Raw genomic sequence first — 11,970 nt, 5'->3', positions numbered from 1 at the left:
TGAAATACATTACAGTGCACAAAAGTTGCAATGAAAATGCATATGGGCTGCCTTAGCCATGGAATGACATCTTCCAGTGGGAAACTATGGTCCCTGGACCCAGATTGACAGCTCTGGGTCTGGAATGAAAGGCTCCAAAGGGGATTGATGGTCCATGGGAGTAGAATAAAAGTGTTCTGGGATGGAAATGACAGCTCCCATGGTAGGATGATGGACCCTGGGAATAGCATGAGTGTTCAGGTACTGGAATGTTGAATCTCAGTTAATTTCCATTGTATATGTATACCATATTGTTTGCTTGTCAACAAATGACCTTAGGGTTGCTAACTCTGGGTTGGAAAGTTTCTGGAGATTTGAGGGTGAAGTCTGGGGAGGGTGGGGTTTGAGGACACGAGAGACATCAGCAGCATATAATGCTATTCAGTCTATATTTGAAAACAGCCATTTGCTGCAGAACTGATCTCTGTAGTCTGTAATTCTGAATGATCTGCGGGCCCTGCCAGGAGGTCATCAACCCTTCTTTTGATTAAAGTTTGAGAACAAATAATATCAGCACATCATATACGGGGATTAAAAAGTACTGACAAACAACCCTATCCTCCATTGCTTTCAATGGAAGGGGAATGTGGTCCTTTTAAATGCTTTTTGCAAATCCGTGAACTTTGAAGGAGTTTAAAGGTGTCTCTTTAAATGCTTTCTATAAGCAGCAAATTAACCTAACTTTGGCTATCCTACTGCCATGAAAAAAACTGAATATTTTTGGGATTTTTGGAGTTCAGCCATTTCAGATAGCTGACATTCAGCCGCAATCTATATCCAGCTGAAAGAATAGCTGGAAAAATACCAATAAGGTATTTTGGAGATTTTTTTGTTTTTGGCTCAGATATATTGAATATCACTAGCACTGTATAGTAAGTTATTGGCAGAAACATTTTTAGACTATACCACCTTGAGTATGACCCTGAAGACTGACAGATCCTGCTGCCTCTAATTGCCTTGTTTGCCTCTTGATGCATACTTATGACCTGTATTTAAGATAATGGGCACTGTTTATATTCTTAGAGATCAGAAAGTACTTGGAAATATTCTGTTCTATGCTGTGATATTAATGATCTAATTTTAGAGGTACTTCTTCCTTGCTGGGGACAGCACCAAAGGAAAGCAAATTGGAAGATCTCTGTTATTTCAATCATGTAACAGCATACCCACCATATAATACAACATCTACGTACCTCAGTTTTTTGAGTTCCTCTGAAAACTGGCTTGTTAATTGCATATGTCTGCCATTCTCTAAATGTGTACAATTGACTTTTCCCCAAAATAAATTAGACTATGGCACTCCATTTATATAAAAGTGATGATTTCTTGAAGATAAGAAATACTGCCTAAAGTGAGTTACTAGTAGCCAAAGATTTAGCATTTCAATTTTTAGAGGAAGGTTCCATTCAGCCTCCAACTGAGCATATGGATGCTAGTCCCCAGATGGGACCTGGATCCCCTAAAACTATAGCTCATATATCCGGATGACAGAGAGAAAATGGCTGCCTTGGGGGTTAGACTCCTGCTAGTTTTAACACCGAATCTACCTTCGATGGTATGGTGACTTCACTCCTACCCCTCATATGCAAAATTGCTCTGTTTTTCTCTTCCTTTCTGACTGAGTAGCCCCTTTATCTATTTTCTTCTTTCCTGAAGATCTATGGTTGTCCCATCCTGTCACATTATTGAATTTTTATACCAGCTCAGCTCAGGAACTTGAGGCAAGAGACAAGATCATCCTCTTAAACTTCTGAATGGCACATGAGAGGCTTTATTATATTTAAAAAATAAACAAAATGTTTTATTTAGCATAGAGGGGGAAGGTCAGGTTAGATCAGGGGTAAAATGTCTGAGGTAAATCAATAAGAACTCAGGTAATTTAATAATTTTCACAAACTACAGTTCATATGTTTCTGGTACTCGACAGTTTTAAGTTTTTCACACCATCTTAGTATCTTTGAGATGAGAGGCTTTTGTTTTGGTGTTTCCTAAACACTCCAGTATCCTTTCTTGAGTTTAACTGATTCTTCAGGTTTCAGAAAGCAGGGATACACTACCAAGCACCTAAATTCCTTCTCTGAACACATCAGGGATCATATCACTCTTTAGAACTATGTTCCCTTCAACTGGGCAGGGAATGCCTTCTATAACTAGAAGAATGTTCCCTTTTCCTGTCCCTTCACTCCACCCACCCCTCCTTGCCAATTTTCCCCAGTCCTCAGTCAGTATGAAACTGTTTTCAATCAGAGATAAACTTTTGTCCGTCAAGACAGTTAAACTTTTCAGTCAGGGCTAAACTCAAACTTGAGTTCTCTTGTCAGTTCCCAGGTCTTTCTGCTCAACTGATGCTAATCAATCAAATTATTTTGAGCAGCCTGTCACTCAAGGCTCTCTGGCTCTATGAGGCATTAACCCTTCACAGTCCACTACATATTTATAAAGTACTTATGAGCTTTTAACATGTAGTCCATAATAGAAGGCAATAGCAATTCACCTGCCTAGTCACAAAGAAGGTGGCTCATATTATATGTTGGGAAGTTGTCCAGAGTTTCTTTTCTGAAGTGAACAAATTTTTTTCTTTATCACTCTTTTGTTTTAGATCAAGAAGGATGCGTGACTCTGTGTCCTCTGGAATCCCAGTGCCAGCCTCTCTCTTCAGTCTTGAGCTCACATCCCTGATATGATGACTTCCATCTCCCACACACACTTTGTAAAAGGCAAGCAGTGTGTGCAATCTATAGCAGCACTGCAAGAAGGCAAGGGCATTGTGCACGTGCCAAATGGCCCATCTCCTTTCTTTGTCCCATGGGCAACATTATCTCTTCCTCCCTAATGCATGTTTTGTTTGCAGCCACAGTACAGATGTTCCTATTTTTGTCTCAGAGGTTGCTGACTCAGTCAGTATCCAAGAGGTTGTAAATTCTGCTTTGTTACTTTGAACCAAACACTTCTGTATGTATAACAAAATCCAGAGTGTCTTCCGCCAGTTTACCATACTCACTCCAGTATGTAAGCTGGAGATAAAAATCCTACACATTGTTGACATGTTGTTTAGGCAAAGACGATCCTTTGATTTTACAAGAAGATCTGTTCTTCTCCTTTGATCAGTTTCAACCTCTGAAGAAATCCTATTGTGAGTTTTGGAGTTGTTATCCAGACAAACTGATTGTGAAATGCAAATGCTAAAATTAGTGATTAAAATGCCAAGTGGACAAAAGACTGTTCTGCATTGCTTCCTCACTGGGATAGTTCCATGTTCTGACTGCTGCAGCAAATGCACTGAGATATAACCCATGTTTCCCTTCCCCTTGCCACTAGCAGCCTTTTCTCCTCTTTTAAAAAGGAAGCGGTATATTTATTTCAAAATGTTCAAATATTTATAAAATAAATCAATAAAATATATTAAACAACATCAAAACTAGGGAAGAAGACCAATAACAGCTCCTTCACCCAATAAAGCATTCACCCACCAATGGGCAACAACAATAGAAGGAGACAGAGGAATCCCCTGGAGTTGTTGTTGTTATGTGCGAAGTCGTGTCCGACCCATCGCGACCCCATGGACAATGATCCTCCAGGCCTTCCTGTCCTCTACCATTCCCCGGAGTCCATTTAAGTTTGCACCTACTGCTTCAGTGACTCCATCCAGCCACCTCATTCTCTGTCGTCCCCTTCTTCTTTTGCCCTCGATCGCTCCCAGCATTAGGCTCTTCTCCAGGGAGTCCTTCCTTCTCATGAGGTGGCCAAAATATTTGAGTTTCAGCTTCAGGATCTGGCCTTCTAAAGAGCAGTCAGGGCTGATCTCCTCTAGGACTGACCGGTTTGTTCGCCTTGCAGTCCAAGGGACTCGCAAGAGTCTTCTCCAGCACCAGAGTTCAAAAGCCTCAATTCTTTGACGCTCGGCCTTCCTTATGGTCCAACTTTCGCAGCCATACATTGCAACTGGGAAGACCATAGCCTTGACTAAACGCACTTTTGTTGGCAGGGTGATGTCTCTGTTTTTTAGGATGCTGTCTAGATTTGCCATAGCTTTCCTCCCCAGGAGCAAGCGTCTTTTAATTTCTTTGCTGCAGTCCCCATCTGCAGTGATCTTGGAGCCCAGGAAAATAAAATCTGTCACTATCTCCATTTCTTCCCCTTCTATTTGCCAGGAATTGAGAGGGCCAGATGCCATGATCTTTGTTTTCTTGATGTTGAGTTTCAAGCCAACTTTTGCACTCTCCTCCTTCACCCGCATCAACAGGCTCTTTAGTTCCTCTTCACTTTCTGCCATTAGAGTGGTATCATCTGCATATCTGAGGTTGTTGATATTTCTCCCTGCAATCTTGATCCCAATTTGTGACTCCTCTAATCCCGCATTTCTTATGATGTGCTCTGCATACAAGTTAAATAGGCAAGGCGACAGTATACAGCCTTGCCGAACTCCTTTCTCAATTTTGAACCAGTCAGTGATTCCATGTTCAGTTCTCACTGTTGCTTCTTGACCTGCATATACATTTCTCAAGAGACAAATAAGATGCTCTGGTATTCCCATCTCTTTAAGAACTTGCCACAATTTGTTGTGCTCCACACAATCAAAGGCTTTAGCATAGTCAATGAAGCAGAAGTAGACGTTCTTCTGGTACTCCCTAGCTTTCTCCATGATCCAGCGTATGTTGGCAATTTGATCTCTAGTTCCTCTGCCTCTTCGAAATCCTGCCTGTACTTCTGGAAGTTCTCGGTCCACATATTGCTGGAGCCTAGCTTGTAGGATTTTGAGCATAACTTTGCTAGCATGAGAAATTAGTGCAATGGTGCGGTAGTTTGAACATTCTTTGGCATTGCCCTTCTTTGGGATTGGAATGTAAACTGACCTTTTCCAATCCTGTGGCCATTGTTGAGTTTTCCAAATTTGCTGGCATATTGAGTGTAGCACTTTTACTGCATCGTCCTTTAAGATTTTGAATAGTTCAACTGGAATGCTGTCACTACCACTAGCTTTATTGTTGCTCAGACTTTCTAAGGCCCATTTGACTTCACATTCCAGAATGTCTGGCTCCAGGTCAGTAACTACCCCATTGTGGTCATCAGGGATGTTAAGCTCGCTCTTGTATAGTTCTTCTGTATAATTTTGCCACCTTTGTTTAATCTCTTCTGCTTCTGTGAGGTCCCTACCATTTTGGTCCCTTATCATACCCATCTTTGCATGAAACGTTCTCTTCATATCTCCAATTTTCTTGAAAAGATCTCTGGTCCTCCCCATTCTATTGTTTTCTTCTATTTGTTTGCACTGTTCATTTAAGAAGGCATTCTTATCTCTTCTAGCTTTTCTCTGGAATTCTGCATTCAATTGGGTGTATCTTTCTCTTTCTCCCTTGCCTTTCACTTCCCTTCTCTCCTTAGCTATTTGTAAAGCTTCCTCAGACAGCCATTTTGATTTCTTGCATTTCTTTTTCTTTGGGATGGTTTTAGTTGCTACCTCTTGTACAATATTGCGAACCTCCGTCCATAGTTCTTCAGGCACTCTGTCTATCAGATCTAATTCCTTAAATCTATTTGTCACCTCCACTGTGTATTCGTCGGGGATATGATTTAGTTCATACCTGAGTGGCCTAGTGCTTTTCCCTACTTTCTTCAATTTAAGCCTAAATTTTGCAACAAGAAGCTCATGATCTGAACCACAATCAGCTCCTGGTCTTGTTTTTATTGACTGGATAGAACTTTTCCATCTTTGGCTGCAGAGCACATAGTCAATCTGATTTCTGTGTTGACCGTCTGGTGATGTCCATGTGTAGAGTCGTCTCTTGGGTTGCTGGAAAAGAGTGTTTGCTATGACCATTGTATTCTCTTGACAAAATTCTACCAGCCTGTGCCCTGCTTCATTTTGTACTCCAAGGCCAAACTTGCCTGTTATCCCGGTTATCTTTTGGCTTCCTACTTTAGCATTCCAATCCCCCATGATGATAAGCACATCATTTTTGGGCGTTGCTTCTAGAAGGTGTTGTAGGGCTTCATAGAACTGATCAACTTCATCCTCTTCAGCAGCAGTGGTTGGGGCGTAGACCTGGATCACTGTGATGTTGAATGGTTTGCCTTGGATTCGAACTGAGATCATTCTGTCATTTTGGGGATTGTATCCCAAGACTGCTTTTCCTACTCTCTTATTGATTATGAAGGCTACTCCATTTCTTCTGCGAGATTCTTGTCCACAGTAGTATACCTGATGGTCATCTAAATTAAATTCACCCATTCCTGTCCATTTTAGTTCACTGATTCCTAAAATGTCGATGTTCAGTCTTCTCATTTCTTGTTTAACCACGTCCAGCTTGCCTTGATTCATGGATCTGACGTTCCAGGTTCCTATGGAATAAAAATCTTTACAGCATCGGACTGTCTTTTCGCCACCAGTTACTTCCACAACTGAGCGTCCTTTCGGCTTTGGCCCAGCCGCTTCATTCATTCTGGCGCTACTCATACTAGCCGTCTGCTCATCCCCAGTAGCATATTGGACACCTTCCAACCTGAGGGGCTCATCTTCCAGCGTCATATCGTTATGCCTATTGGAACTGTCCATAGAGTTTTCATGGCAAAGATACTGGAGTGGTTTGCCATTTCCTTCTCCAGTGGATCACCTTTTGTCAGAGCTCTCAGCTATGACCTGTCCGTCTTGGGTGGCCCTGCACGGCATAGCTCATAGCTTCACTGAACTACGCAAGCCCCCTTGCCACAACAAGGCAGCGATCCTTGAAGGGGGATCCCCTGGAGAGGGAACGCTAAAGTTTGGAACTATGACCAAGAAGACCATTTCTCAGGTTGCCACCAGTGAGGAGGAAAGCAGACAACAGTACAAATTATGTCAGATGTGATACCAGATGTGTGGAAATCCATACCTTTCATGTGTGATCTTCCAGGATCTTCTGTCAAAACAGAGATCTTTTTACTCCAGTTTTTCCTGTGGTTCGAGTGCCAACCAGCAGTATTTTTCCCCTTCACATCCAGGATATTTTTTGTCTTTCCAGGTTTTCCTTGATTCTCTGTGCTTGCTCAAATCACTAATCATTATAACTCCAAAGCTATTTACAATGTATGGACTTGTTTGTTGTGGACAAAGACATTTGGCCTCTGTAACATCATTCAGTTTGGGTCAAAGGAGGAATCTAGCCAAATAATCCTCCTTTGAGACAGCTTGGTATAGTGGTTAGGACTGTAGACTTCCAATCCGGTAAGCCGTGTTTGATTCTCTATCCCCCCATATGCAGCCACCTGGGTGACCTTAGGCTCGCCACAGCACTGATAAAGTTGTTCTGACTGAGCAGTAATATCAGGGCCCTCTCAGCCTCACCTACCTCACAGGGTGTCTGTTGTGGGGAGAGAAAAGGGAAGGCGGCTGTAAGCCGCTTTGAGACTCCTTTGGGTAGAGAACAGTGGCATATAAGAACCAACTCTTCTTCTTGTTGTTGTGAGGAACGAAAATACTCCCTGAGGTAAGCAAGTAGAAGACCAGCTCTTGAAGACTACGGGCATCTCTGCCTCAAACAACACAATAATTTGTTGACACCTAAGAGCTTCATATTCCAATGTTAAGCAGAAATAGATGGAAGGATCCATTGAAATTAATGGGATTAGTAGTGTGTACCTTTGCTTAGGATATTGTAAGTAAAATGAACCCATGTATGGAAAAGTTGCCACTTACCATTAACAAAGTGTCATATAAAAGCATTGTGTAGTTCAGCTTTCCCTCTTTTGAGCCAAACTTTATATTCATGATCAATTGCTTTGTCTGATAGAAAGCCTTTGTAACTTCTCTGTTTTTTTAAATATTCTTATCTTTGTGTAGTTGAAATCCTTTTGTTAATTATACCAAACCATCCATCCATAGAGATTTCCGCAGTAGTTCTATCAGCATATGATCTATCAAGATCCCATGAAACCTTCTTCAATGGTTTTTGTGAATTTAGTACTTCTCTGTAGACTTTTGTTGTACCAAAGGTTTAATTTAGTCTAATTTCTGTTTTCTCTCTCTCTTTCTCTTTCTCTGAACTAAGGAAATTGTTTCCCTCTATCCTGAAAAGGAGAGCAATTGTTTCCCTCATGGTCTTGCATTTCTGAACACAAACATGTTAGGTTTGTGATCAGAAATGCAAGAATTGTTTCCTGTCTTCTTAAGAAATTATGTAAATGTATAAAGTTACTTTATACTTTGCTGAAATATGAGAGCAGATTCCTAGCAACATAAATCCTTTCTACAAAAAATGTTTATAATATTGCAAAGAGGAATTCACTGCCATTTATTCAGCATCATTTTATTTTTGTTAATATATAAGAAAGCTGGTTGTAGTATTATTATTTTAAAAGTTTCAAAGCAATATATATTAGAATCAATAATACATAGAACCAACTTCAAAGCAATACTTAGAGCATCAAAATAAATAAATCAATAATTTAAAAAGTTGAGCCTACAAATTCTGAATGAGTCATTAAGGAAAGGCTCTGTGGAATGATACTTTCTGACAGCCATTCATAAATATGGAGAAGGCAGGAAGTATGCTGTGAAACACAAAAGGCAGCCCATTCCATCATCATGGGCCAACTATGGAAAAGGCTGCAAACAGGCTGCCATTAAATGCACCCCTTATGTGTGGGAACAAGAAGAAGCTGCTGAAAAGAGCATAATTTGAGCATAATTTGAGGACTGAAACATAAGTCTTTCTGGTCAGTGATGGATGGGAGACATGCAGGAAACCCACTGAATGCCATCTTTTGATCCATTTGGGGACAGGAAACAACCCAAAAATAGGATGTACCTGTAAACAGGGTGGGAAAGTGTTTTGGTAAGGCCCAATCTCATCAGAACTCAGAAGCTAAGCAGGGTTGATACTTGGAAGGGTGATCACCAAGGAAGATTCTGCAGAGGGAGGCAATTCTGCTTCTACTTGCTTTGAAAGCCCCTTGCTGGAGTCACCAGAAGTGGGCTATGATTTTATGGCATATGTATCCCCGTATCCCCGTCACAACTACTGCAGTTGGTTTAGATACAATTATATCTCCTCTCAGCCAATACTGACAATCTAGCAGAAAGGAAAAAAAGAAATTGATAACAGTGCTTGATGCTGCTTTTGAAGGGCCAAATGACTGGTCTATCCCAGCTATAACTCTTTATTTGAAGAAAAACAACAGGGGTTCATCTTTGTTTGGGGTGGCATGTGATTCTCATTAAACAGCACCAGTCTCTGTAGCTGGCATACCAATAGGGGTGAACTGCAATGAAGCAAATTCTGAACATCCTGTCTCCATAAATGCCTGCTGTCAGTCTGAATAGCCATTGCTTTAATAGATAAGTAAATGTGAGTGTAAGTCTAACCATAGACCTGGGGACCAGGGTAAAGGGATGTTAAAGATTCTTTTAGCAAGAGTGTCTCCCCAGTCCCTTCATGGCAATCATCTTCAACCTCATATCCAGCACAGGCCTACCAATACAAATGGCTGTGTCAGACATCAGCATGCCTTGCAGATGTTTTCTTTTCCATAGGTACTCACTGCCACTCTTTGAGAACCTTGGCACTAAAGAAATACTTAATAAAACTCTTACAACAACTATTTCAACTTGTACAGTGGTGCTTTCATTACGAGGAAACTCCTGCTGTGATGTACACAGTTGGTAGGGAACTGAGGCCCAGATATTGCACATTATGTTTCCATACGTATCTAAATTGCCCTTGGGGGCTAGTAGCAAATTGCCCTTGGGGCTCATTGCAACTGGAAAATGTCTTGAAGTGTTTGAATTGGCCCTATGTTGCATTTTATCTTCGTTCTTGGGGAAAACCACATTGGCTACTTTTTTTTTCTAATGCAGAGATTAATTTTGTATGTTACAGTGAAATAACTTAAAAGTATAAATTTAGAAATGAGTTCTTTTTCTTTACCTGTGTGTGGGAAATATTCCATCAATAAAAATATCAGTCTATTTTATTTTGCAGGTATTGTCTGGGGAAGACGTTTCTTACTTTGAATGAAGTGCTATTTAAAAAGTGTTTTCACAGTTTAGTGAAACCTAAGAGGGTTCATTTCAACATGAATGAAGGCATCTTAAAAATGTCAAGCCGTGTGGTATACAAGAAATGAAGGGCACAATCCACTTCAGTGTTCTGTTACACAAGATCTCACTGAAATGAAACAGCACAAAAACGTAAAGGCTTGTGCTCAAAATCAGTATATTAAGAGCAGCACTAAAACACTAAGATTATTTTCATTTCCTAATTGCTTTCCTAACCAATTTTACTTTTAAGCCTTTGACTTTTGTGTCTCTTCCCCCACACCTTTCTATGAACAGAATCTCTATTCTTCACTAGTCTATCTCCAATTTACTCCTGGCATTTCAGTTCCAGTGCTTTCTGCTATTTTTATTAAACCGTGTACATTCAAGTTATCTGGCCTTTCAGCAAATCAAATGATTTCATGTATTTACAAAAAACCACACCATGTTATGTGTGTTTGAAAATATTTGATTTCTTTTAGGGCTGTATTTAGGGTTACTAACGTCAACGTGGGGCCTGGAGTCCAAAGTGATACCCAGCTCTCCATACTACAGAGGTCAGTCCCCTTGCAGGAAATGGCAGCTTTAGCAAGTAGACACTGTGGCTTTACATCCCTACTGAGTTTCCTCTCTCCTCAAACTGTAACTTTCTCAGGTTACCTCCCCCCCACCAAGTCTCCAGGAATTTCCCAAATCAGAGTTGGCAGCCTTAGGTGTATTTTGGTATTTTATCATAATTATAGAATGTTTTAGTGAGAATATCTTTAACCGCTCCTGCGGAATGGATTAAATAAAAGAGTAAGGGCCTTGAGGGTGGGCCCTGTCTGGGATGAGGAAGGGTGCCAATTGGCCCCTTCCCCTGGAATGACAAGTGGAGGGCCCAGCGCCTCCCGATTGGGCCCTCCACTTGTCAGTCCAGCCCCAAACCACCAATCAGCAGCAGCAGATTTCATAACCAAAAATAATTGTGTGTAATTGACACAGCATTAAGAGAGATGGTCAATGATCTACTATGGTGCAGCTTTTATATTCCGGCTTCTGCTGCAACTTGGATCAGACAATGTTTTATAGCCTCTGCCAATTTAATAATCAAATTGATGTTAAATCTGTGTAGACTTTCCTTTCTGATTGACAGAAAAGGCTGTGGTGTATGGATGTGATGTGCTCTTCATGTATAACAAGATCTTTGAGTGACAGATTAACAATGGTACAATTTCAACCTTGTATACTGTAAGTGATTCTTATTGCCACAAGACATTTCTACTCAAGGAGTATTATGTACAGAACACACACAAACACTCTATACAAAATTTCATAAATGTTTTAAATATAGGTTATGAGACAATTAATCTGATACTTTATGCAGGGTTTAGGACAGCTATTGTTGCAGTTGGTAACAGTACATAATATGGAATCATAGAGCTGATAGAGGGGCCATATGGAGGTGAATTCTCAGGTGGATCCCATTTCTCAATATCTCACTTGCTATAATTTCACGCAAAATGTTATTGTCAGTGATTTTTTACATTTTGTTTCCTAGAGTGGCTTTCAGCTATTGCTGAAGCTCCAGTATTTAGGCTAATGCTCCAAACCCACAGATACCATATTGTTTATTCTCTTGTTTTAACTTAACATCAAAAGGAGACCAATGGACTGGAGTTCCTGGGCCCCAGTAATACCTTCTTTAAGTTCCCCACCTTTTGGTTGTTTTGGACTTAACTGCTATGAATATTTATAGTGGATGAGCTGGTCCTTGGCCCCACACCATTTACAGCTTTATAGATAAACAGCACTTTGAATCCTGCCTGGAAGCAAATGAGCAGCCAGACTAACTGTTTTTAGACCAGCACCCTTGATGGTATATTTTGCAGCAACTGTATCTTTGGACAGCCCTCAATTTTAGCACTGCATGAAGCACA

Source organism: Paroedura picta, chromosome 9, assembly GCF_049243985.1.
Source record: "Paroedura picta isolate Pp20150507F chromosome 9, Ppicta_v3.0, whole genome shotgun sequence".
NCBI classification, from domain to species: Eukaryota; Metazoa; Chordata; class Lepidosauria; order Squamata; family Gekkonidae; genus Paroedura; species Paroedura picta.
Note: the sequence above shows the minus strand (reverse complement) of the source record.